This window comes from Squalius cephalus (genome assembly GCF_949319135.1).
Source record: "Squalius cephalus genome assembly, chromosome: 3".
Lineage (NCBI taxonomy): Eukaryota > Metazoa > Chordata > Actinopteri > Cypriniformes > Leuciscidae > Squalius > Squalius cephalus.
Window position 1 is genome coordinate 58,438,316 of NC_137124.1, and position 8,423 is coordinate 58,446,738.

The following is an 8,423-nucleotide window of genomic DNA, read 5'->3' on the forward strand; positions in this document are numbered from 1 at the left end:
AATGCATATTTATTATGGCAATTGTTAGCATGAGTTGCCTTTAGCATTACATGATTGAGCTTCAGAAAGAACCAATGAGGTTCATTCTCATGTTACGCAGTACGTTTGAGCTTCAGAAAGAACCAATGAGGTTCATTCTCATATTACACAGCACGTTTGAGCTTCTGCGAGAACCAATGAGGTTCATTCTCGTGTTACGCAGCACGTATGAGCTTCAGCAAGAACCAATGAGGTTCATTCTCGTGTTACGCAGCACGTTTGAGCTTCTGCAAGAACCAATGAGGTTCATTCTGGTGTTACGCATCACGTTTGAGCTTCTGCGAGAACCAATGAGGTTCATTCTCGTGTTACGCAGCACGTATGAGCTTCAGCAAGAGCCAATGAGGTTCATTCTCGTGTTACGCAGCACGTTTGAGCTTCAGCGAGAGCCAATGAGGTTCATTCCCGTGTTACGCAGCACGTTTGAGCTTCAGCAAGAACCAATGAGGTTCATTCTCATATTACACAGCACGTTTGAGCTTCTGCGAGAACCAATGAGGTTCATTCTCGTGTTACGCAGCACGTATGAGCTTCAGCAAGAACCAATGAGGTTCATTCTCGTGTTACGCAGCACGTTTGAGCTTCAGCAAGAGCCAATGAGGTTCATTCTCGTGTTACGCAGCACGTTTGAGCTTCAGCAAGAGCCAATGAGGTTCATTCTCGTGTTACGCAGCACGTTTGAGCTTCTGCGAGAACCAATGAGGTTCATTCTCGTGTTACGCAGCACGTATGAGCTTCTGCGAGAACCAATGAGGTTCATTCTCGTGTTACGCAGCACGTTTGAGCTTCAGCAAGAGCCAATGAGGTTCATTCTCGTGTTACGCAGCACGTTTGAGCTTCAGCGAGAGCCAATGAGGTTCATTCTCGTGTTACGCAGCACGTTTGAGCTTCAGCAAGAACCAATGAGGTTCATTCTCGTGTTACGCAGCACGTTTGAGCTTCAGCAAGAGCCAATGAGGTTCATTCTCGTGTTACGCAGCACGTTTGAGCTTCAGCGAGAGCCAATGAGGTTCATTCTCGTGTTACGCAGCACGTATGAGCTTCTGCGAGAACCAATGAGGTTCATTCTCGTGTTACGCAGCACGTTTGAGCTTCAGCCAGAGCCAATGAGGTTCATTCTCGTGTTACGCAGCACGTTTGAGCTTCAGCGAGAGCCAATGAGGTTCATTCTCGTGTTACGCAGCACGTTTGAGCTTCAGCAAGAGCCAATGAGGTTCATTCTCGTGTTACGCAGCACGTTTGAGCTTCAGCGAGAACCAATGAGGTTCATTCTCGTGTTACGCAGCACGTTTGAGCTTCAGCAAGAGCCAATGAGGTTCATTCTCGTGTTACGCAGCACGTTTGAGCTTCAGCAAGAACCAATGAGATTCATTCTCGTGTTACGCAGCACGTTTGAGCTTCAGCAAGAGCCAATGAGGTTCATTCTCGTGTTACGCAGCACGTTTGAGCTTCAGCAAGAACCAATGAGATTCATTCTCGTGTTACGCAGCACGTTTGAGCTTCAGCAAGAACCAATGAGATTCATTCTCGTGTTACGCAGCACGTTTGAGCTTCAGCAAGAGCCAATGAGGTTCATTCTCGTGTTACGCAGCACGTTTGAGCTTCAGCAAGAGCCAATGAGGTTCATTCTCGTGTTACGCAGCACGTTTGAGCTTCAGCGAGAGCCAATGAGGTTCATTCTCGTGTTACGCAGCACGTTTGAGCTTCAGCAAGAACCAATGAGATTCATTCTCGTGTTACGCAGCACGTTTGAGCTTCATCAAGAACCAATGAGATTCATTCTCGTGTTACTCAGCACGTTTGAGCTTCAGCAAGAACCAATGAGATTCATTCTCGTGTTACGCAGCACGTTTGAGCTTCAGCAAGAACCAATGAGATTCATTCTCGTGTTACGCAGCACGTTTGAGCTTCAGCGAGAGCCAATGAGGTTCATTCTCGTGTTACGCAGCACGTTTGAGCTTCAGCAAGAACCAATGAGGTTCATTCTCGTGTTACGCAGCACGTTTGAGCTTCAGCGAGAACCAATGAGGTTCATTCTCGTGCTACGCAGCACGTTTGAGCTTCTGCAAGAACCAATGAGATTCATTCTCGTGTTACGCAGCACGTTTGAGCTTCAGCAAGAACCAATGAGGTTCATTCTCGTGTTACGCAGCACGTTTGAGCTTCAGCAAGAACCAATGAGATTCATTCTCGTGTTACGCAGCACGTTTGAGCTTCAGCAAGAACCAATGAGGTTCATTCTCGTGTTACGCAGCACGTTTGAGCTTCAGCAAGAACCAATGAGGTTCATTCTCGTGTTACGCAGCACGTTTGAGCTTCTGCGAGAACCAATGAGGTTCATTCTCGTGTTACTCAGCACGTTTGAGCTTCAGCAAGAACCAATGAGATTCATTCTCGTATTACACAGCACGTTTGAGCTTCAGCGAGAGCCAATGAGGTTCATTCTCGTGTTACGCAGCACGTTTGAGCTTCAGCAAGAACCAATGAGATTCATTCTCGTGTTACGCAGCACGTTTGAGCTTCAGCAAGAACCAATGAGATTCATTCTCGTGTTACGCAGCACGTTTGAGCTTCAGCAAGAACCAATGAGGTTCATTCTCGTGTTACGCAGCACGTTTGAGCTTCAGCAAGAACCAATGAGATTCATTCTCGTGTTACGCAGCACGTTTGAGCTTCAGCAAGAACCAATGAGATTCATTCTCGTGTTACGCAGCACGTTTGAGCTTCTGCGAGAACCAATGAGGTTCATTCTCGTGTTACTCAGCACGTTTGAGCTTCAGCAAGAACCAATGAGATTCATTCTCGTATTACACAGCACGTTTGAGCTTCAGCAAGAACCAATGAGATTCATTCTCGTATTACACAGCACGTTTGAGCTTCAGCAAGAACCAATGAGATTCATTCTCGTATTACGCAGCACGTTTGAGCTTCAGCAAGAACCAATGAGGTTCATTCTCGTGTTACGCAGCACGTTTGAGCTTCAGCAAGAACCAATGAGGTTCATTCTCGTGTTACGCAGCACGTTTGAGCTTCTGCGAGAACCAATGAGGTTCATTCTCGTGTTACTCAGCACGTTTGAGCTTCAGCAAGAACCAATGAGATTCATTCTCGTGTTACGCAGCACGTTTGAGCTTCAGCGAGAGCCAATGAGGTTCATTCTCGTGTTACGCAGCACGTTTGAGCTTCAGCAAGAACCAATGAGGTTCATTCTCGTGTTACGCAGCACGTTTGAGCTTCTGCGAGAACCAATGAGGTTCATTCTCGTGTTACTCAGCACGTTTGAGCTTCAGCAAGAACCAATGAGATTCATTCTCGTGTTACGCAGCACGTTTGAGCTTCAGCAAGAACCAATGAGGTTCATTCTCGTGTTACGCAGCACGTTTGAGCTTCAGCAAGAACCAATGAGATTCATTCTCGTGTTACGCAGCACGTTTGAGCTTCAGCAAGAACCAATGAGGTTCATTCTCGTGTTACGCAGCACGTTTGAGCTTCAGCAAGAACCAATGAGGGTCATTCTCGTGTTACGCAGCACGTTTGAGCTTCTGCAAGAACCAATGAGGTTCATTCTCGTGTTACGCAGCACGTTTGAGCTTCAGCAAGAACCAATGAGGTTCATTCTCGTGTTACTCAGCACGTTTGAGCTTCTGCGAGAACCAATGAGGTTCATTCTCGTGTTACGCAGCACGTTTGAGCTTCTGCGAGAACCAATGAGATTCATTCTCGTGTTACGCAGCACGTTTGAGCTTCAGCGAGAACCAATGAGGTTCATTCTCATGTTACACAGCACGTTTGAGCTTCAGCGAGAACCAATGAGGTTCATTCTCATGTTACACAGCACGTTTGAGCTTCAGCAAGAACCAATGAGGTTCATTCTCGTGTTACGCAGCACGTTTGAGCTTCAGCAAGAACCAATGAGGTTCATTCTCGTATTACACAGCACGTTTGAGCTTCAGCGAGAACCAATGAGGTTCATTCTCGTGTTACGCAGCACGTTTGAGCTTCAGCAAGAACCAATGAGGTTCATTCTCGTGTTACGCAGCACGTTTGAGCTTCTGCAAGAGCCAATGAGGTTCATTCTCGCAAGAACACCATTAAGAAAATAAAAAGAGTCAAGCTTCAGATTGATTTAATTCTTGTCCTGCAAAGTTTAGCTTTAATCGCAGTGAAGCAGAATTGAAAAGGCTAATCAAGATCTTGAAGATCTAAGGCCCTGTTTACACCTGGTATTAAGAAGCGTTTTGGTCGATCGGATCACAAGTGGATGAGAGACACATTCCTGTTTACACCTGGTGTTTTAATCCATCTCTTTTATCTCTTTTTGTCTTTTTAAGACCCCGTTGACACCTGTATTTAGTGTCGTCCACTTGTGATCCGATCGACCAAAACGCATCTTAATACCAGGTGTAAACAGGGCCTAAGCTAAACTAAGCTCAACTTAGGTAATAAGTTATTTTCTAAAACCCCTGAGGTAATTTCAGTGTGTAGCTGCGAGTCGATGGCCTGGAGAATAATCCATGTGACAGCTGTAGGAGGAACATGTTCTCTCGAAGAACATTCAGTTCCTGTGATCACACGCTCACAAGAACACACATCTGTCCTTCTAACTGGAAGCATGAAAAAATAAATGTGTCAAGTTAGTAATGTCCTTACTGTATTCAGTTTCTGGAGTGATCATGTCTATATGTCTGTGGAGGGTGGTGCTTTACTTACATGAAAATGAAATGCAAATCTTAATACAATCTTAATGGTCCAAAAATAGAATGCAGTTTTATACTTTTTATACATTTATATTCATTTTTCTTGTTTTTTTAGCTTTTGATGTTTGGGTGAAATATGACACACACATGCTTGTGCCATTCTTCACATAGAAGCACAGCAGACAGAAAACTGTCTCTCTCTTTTCCCCGAAAATTATTTTTTAATGAATATAACACTTTGAATCCTGTCCTCTTAGTTTCCATTATAACGCAACCTTTTTTATTTTAAAGATGTTTATTTTTGTATCACCTCAAAAAAAAAAAGTGTGTGTGGATGACTTTCACCCCACAAGCTATTTTATGACGTTAAAAAACAAAAAAAAATCAAGGCCACAGGTGTTTTGTATATAATTATTTTAGCAGAATATATCTCCATGTAATCTAGGCCATAAAGGTAAAACAATGGGGGAACATGCCCTATTTTGAAAGGCCTTCTGGCTGCATCTCACACTGACCTTCACTGTCTCCTTGCCAAAAGCAATCTTTCCAAAGAACTGATTTACATATTTGTAGTTGGGAGGGAGTAAACACACGCATAAACCCTAAACCATGTTCCTGTCGGCTTCACAGCGCTTCAGGGCCAACATGTGACCTTAGTGACAAGAGTAAACAGCATCTCTGTATTCACAGCACCCAAAACGTCGGGTGAATCAGGTGATTATATATATATATATATAAAGTCAAACCAAAAATTATTCAGACATTAGATATAATTTTTTAGATTTTTTTACTAGTGGGGGCTGGGCACTATAGTTAATTTATGTAAGTGAGGAGAGCAAAATAAAGTAAACTGTGACATATTATACCCAAATATTCTTCATATAGTGACTACCAGTAAAATTTATAATAATTTGGGACCAAAAATTATTCAGACACTTTGATATGAACATGTTTTACTGAAGTGTTTTTTCTTTAATTGCTAATGCAACACTTTTTACACCACAGACTGAACAAAATGAAGCATTGCTTGGTGATTGGTATTATGTATAATAGTGTAGTTACATTTAGCAGCTGACAGATATTCAACCTAATTCATGTGTGAGACAGTCTAACAGAAGGACGGACAAAACCAGTCAAATATCAACTGATTTGATAAATCTGAGTTCTTGTCATATTTTATTACCATTTTCTAAACTATAGCAAAATAAACTGTGATAATGTGAGAAATGTTGAAGGCGTCTGAATAAATTTTGATTTGACTGTACATATATTAAGATTTGTATAGAGAATGTGCTTGTGTGCAATAACTCGCCTGCTGATGAATTGGTTTCGAGGTGGTTGGTTAAGTATTGTGAGTGGTTAGGCTGCTCTAGGTCAAAGCTTTCGTGGGAAATATAAAGAGTAGATTTACTAGTAGAACTATATATTTATTTATTTTTTTGAAGAAAATGTGCATGTTGCTTGAGTCATGATGTTGCACCACAATGCTAGATGGTTAGGCTAAGTGATTGCTAAGGTGTTATGGGTGGTTGCTTGGTTTTTGCTTACTGGCTCAGTCCCATACAGAAAAAATATATATATTGATATATATTTTAAAGTGTCAAAAATATATGTGGCATATATTCCAAATACATTGAAATATATTTGCATTGTTGTTCACTTATATTTATCATTTTGATATACAACAAAAATATATGATGTTAAGTGTGAAATATATTTACATTTATAACATGTAATGTAAAATATATGACAAAATATATGGTCATAAAATGTTTAGCTTGCTAAAGAAGGGTCAAAAATGTATTTTGATCATAGTAATTCCTCTACCTTTTCCCCATACACAACAGTAGGCTACCATATTTAACTACTGTATTATGACACACAGCTATAATAAATACTGTACTTACATTAAAATGACTGCAATGTAAAATGACAGATAGTTGCTTTCCTAGGACTATTAGGCCATATTAGGTGGCACGTACCTAACACTAAGTGCAATTATTAGATTTATTGTTGTTTTATTGACATCTTTCCTGAAGTCATTTAAATATTGAAAATATGCACAATATTTATGATGCAAGTATAACAGTGACACTCCAACAGTGAAGTGCACTTAAACAATAGATAGAACTCAGTGTCTAACACTGCATACACACACTATTAAATAACTGTATTCAATTCTGTAAAAATAGGGGAAAAAACTCTGCATTCTGTGTGTTATTTCCTACATAAAATTGTCATTTTAGGCCAATAAAGTCAGTAAAGGGGCAGCCGTGGCCTACTGGTTAGGGCTTCGAGCTTGTAATCGAAGGGTTGCCGGTTCGACCCCTGACCAGTAGGAAAAGTGTGGGAGGGGGAAGTGGTAGAGCACTGGTCTCCCATGCCCACATCCACGGCTGAAGTGGTCTATCTAAAAAAAATAAAATGAAAATGTGTTGTTTGTTTGTGAAAATGTTAACTTTTTAAATTTCAAATGAAACATTTTGCAAAAGTTAAAACATATATGTAAACATATATGAAAATATATTTACATATATTTAACTAAAATATATTTATTGGGCCAATATCAAATATTTGCATATATTCCAAAAATATATTTTGAAAATATATTTCAAATATATTTCTTTTGTGTATGGGAGTGACCCAACATCAAATGTCTATGATATTCTAGTCCACAGCTCAGTCCCTCCTTTAATGCATAAAGTTAAGCTTAGAGAAGCTTGCGAAGCAGAACCTCATCTTTCTTTTTCATACAGATTTTGGCCAGACAGCAAAATAGTGTCGGCCCAGATCCGGCCCACATCTGGTACGCGTTGAATCCACGCAAATCCAGATGTGGGCCGGATCTGGGCCGACACTACATGTTGTTGTCTGGAATCTCGCACTGGTTATTCTTTTACACCCTGATTTTCTTACAGCTTACTTTCTATTTTGTGAAGCTCAATAATCTTTTGCTGTCCATCAGAACTATATTATTTGGTTTTACTCATTGTGAGGAATGATTAAGGGCATTTGGCCTTTGTGATTCCTAATATTTATACTCCTGTGAAACAGAAAGACATGGCAGGACAGTTTCATGCTTAGTCACCATGGTGTGCTAAAGAAAAAGAAAAAAAACTTAAATATGAATGGGAATATACTTCAGAGATATTTTACTCATAAGAATTTCAAGGGGTGCCAATAATTGTGGCCAACATGCATTGGAGAAAAACATTTATTTAATCATTTAATCAATTGTTTTACTTCAATGAAAGGTTAGGATTTTTTTAATGAAAGATCAAAAGGATAAACAATGCAGATTTATGTCTGCATTAATGTCAGTGGACGAACGCCAGTTTTGAGAACGAAATTAAACAAATTTGGTTTAACAATAAACATCAATATTTAAAACCTTTGATTTAGACTTGATTGTCACAGTATAATGCTATTCAATCGTTGCTCAAACCCAGTGGACTCACCAGTTATTTTTGAATAATCAATCGTCTTTAGCTTAAAAATATTGTATTTGATATAATTATTTATGATTGCATGAAAAAAAAAATCATTCAAATCATGTTTAATACAATAATTTTCTCCCAAACCTTTAATTTAATTCTCCTAAAATAGTCTTTAGTCGTAATTTGTGTGTGTGTGCGTGCTCAGAAAACTGAATGTCAGAAGTCAATGCCACATGAGTAACACAGCGGC